At 39.2% G+C, this 2,834-nt stretch overlaps 1 pseudogene across 1 annotated transcript; it reads left to right on the forward strand.

Annotated features, from left to right (window-relative positions):
• Window positions 1-167: 167 nt before the first annotated feature.
• LOC105543098 lies at window positions 168-2,338 on the forward strand (annotated as a pseudogene). The gene has a single exon (XR_001006574.1). The product of XR_001006574.1 is annotated as a zinc finger protein 82 homolog pseudogene (transcript).
• Window positions 2,339-2,834: the final 496 nt, after the last annotated feature.

The raw sequence follows: 2,834 nt of genomic DNA on the forward strand, positions 1-2,834 counted from the left end.
ACCAATCTTGCTATTTTGTATGAACTCTCATTTTTCCTGATGTTCCCTTTGGCTTTTTTTTTTCTTTCCAAATTGTATAACCAATTTTAGAGTTTGGTTGAGGATTACTTTTGTTGTCTTTTATTTCTACATTAGAAATGTTGCTTCTTTTAGTAAAAGAAAACAGCATGTGTTTGCTTTCTTGTTTCATTTTAGATTGGGAGACCAAGTATGAAACCAAGAAGTTATCTTTAGAAAATGACACTTATGAAATAAATTTATCCCCGTGGAAGATAATGGAAAGAATTAAAAACCATGGCCTTAAGGGTCTCATTTTAAAACATGATTGGGAATCCACAGGAAAAATGGAAGGACAGGAGAGACCTCAAGAAGGATACTTCAGTAGTGTGAAAATGCCATCTGAAAAGGTGTCCTCTTACCAGAAACGCACATCTGTTACTTCACATCAGAGACTTCATTTTGTCGATAAACCCTATGAATGTAAGGAATGTGGGAAGGCATTCAGAGTGCGCCAACAGCTTACTTTTCATCACAGAATTCATACTGGTGAAAAACCCTATGAATGTAAGGAGTGTGGGATGGCCTTCAGACAGACTGCACACCTTACTCGACATCAGAGACTTCATTCTGGTGAAAAACTCTATGAATGTAAGGAATGTGGGGAAGCTTTCATATGTGGTGCAGATCTTAGAGTACATCAGAAAATGCATATTGGTGAGAAGCCCTATGAATGTAAAGAATGTGGGAAGGCTTTTAGGGTACGAGGACAACTTACTCTGCATCAGAGGATTCATACTGGTGAGAAACCCTATGTGTGTAAAGAGTGTGGAAAGGCCTTTAGACAGTACGCACACCTGACTCGGCATCAGAAGCTTAATAGTGCTGACAGGCTCTATGAGTGCAAAGAATGTGGGAAGGCCTTTTTGTGTGGCTCTGGTCTTAGAGTACATCACAAACTTCATACTGGTGAGAAACCCTATGAATGTAAGGAATGCGGAAAGGCCTTTAGAGTGCGGCAACAACTAACACTGCATCAGAGAATTCACACTGGTGAGAAGCCCTATGAATGTAAGGAATGTGGGAAGACTTTCAGCCGTGGTTATCATCTTATTCTGCATCACAGAATTCATACTGGTGAAAAACCTTATGAATGTAAGGAATGCTGGAAAGCCTTTAGTCGCTACTCACAACTTATTTCACATCAGAGTATTCATATTGGTGTTAAGCCCTATGACTGTAAGGAATGCGGGAAGGCCTTTAGACTACTTTCACAACTCACACAGCATCAGAGTATTCATATTGGTGAGAAACCCTATAAATGTAAGGAATGTGGCAAGGCCTTTAGATTGCGCCAAAAACTTACTCTACATCAGAGCATTCATACTGGTGAAAAACCCTTTGAGTGTAAGGAATGTAGGAAGGCCTTTAGGCTTAATTCATCCCTTATTCAACATCTGAGAATTCATTCTGGTGAGAAACCCTATGAATGCAAGGAATGTAAGAAGGCCTTTAGGCAACATTCACACCTTACTCATCATCTGAAAATTCATAATGTAAAAATCTAAGAAAGTCTTTTCAACTTCTGTGTAATAGAACATTCTATGAATGTAGTAATTAATCTCTTTTGCTCCATACATTCAACTGACTTGGCATGAGAGATTTTATACCATTAAAAGAGTGTGATAATGTATTGTATTCCATCATCACTCAAACCTGAAACTTCAGCACATTTGTTCTAAAAACTAATCCTGTTATAAGAATGAGAAAGATACTTACCATCATCCCTATCCCATCACTTTGTGTCATACTAGACAAGAAACTTAACTGCTCTGTGCTTTAATTTTTTTATTTATGAAATGGTCATGTAAGAGTGCAGCAATTTGACACTCTTTCAATCAACAGGTGGAATTTACATCCCTCTGTTGTATATAGGCAGACTCTGTGACTGCTTCGCCCCGTAGAATATGGTAGATGTACTGCTGTGCTGGTTTCTTGACTCAGACTTTACTGGTAGAGTTACTTCATCTCATGAAAAGAGAGAACTGTCATGTTGCAGAGTCTGGCTACTGTGCTGAAGAGAACACATGAAGAGGCCCTGAAACTACGTAGAGAGAGAGAGGCACCTGCTGAACCCTGTCTTCTTGACATCCGCCAAGATACCAGACATTTGAGTGAAATTTTGGATCCACCAGACCAGCCACCAGCTAAATGCCACTGAGTGACTTGGTAACATCAACTGATGCCACGTAGAATGAAAGAATTGACCAGCTGAGCCCCTGCCCAAATTTCTGACCCACAAAAACATGAGATATAATAAAATGGTTGTCATTTTAAGCCAGTAAACTTTCTTTTATTATCATATTTAATATTTCTTTTTAGATAAATCATACTAAAGGCTATGGGCATAATGAATATAGAAATGCCTTCCACCAACATTTATCCTTCATTGAACTTGAGATATTCTCATTAAAATATTGAAAGTAAGGAATTCCTTTCCAATTTGTTCATTAAAAAACAGATATCCTAGACCAGGTGAGGTGGCCCATGCCTGTAAATCCAGCACTTTGGGAGGCCAAGTAAGGAGGATTGCTTGAGGCCAGAAGTTCGAGACTAGTCTGGGCAACATCATGAGACCCTGTCTCTACCAAAAAAACTTTAAAAATTAGCTGGGCATGGTGGTGCATGCCTGTAGTCCTAGCTACTTGGGAGGCTGAGGTGGGAGGATCACTTGAACCCAAGAGTTGAGGCTTCAGTGAGCTGTGATTGTACCACTGCACTCAAGCTTGAGTGACACAGCAAGACCCTGTCTCAAAAAAAAAAAAAAAAAAAAAAAA

This window comes from Mandrillus leucophaeus, unplaced genomic scaffold, assembly GCF_000951045.1.
Source record: "Mandrillus leucophaeus isolate KB7577 unplaced genomic scaffold, Mleu.le_1.0 Scaffold274, whole genome shotgun sequence".
NCBI lineage: Eukaryota > Metazoa > Chordata > Mammalia > Primates > Cercopithecidae > Mandrillus > Mandrillus leucophaeus.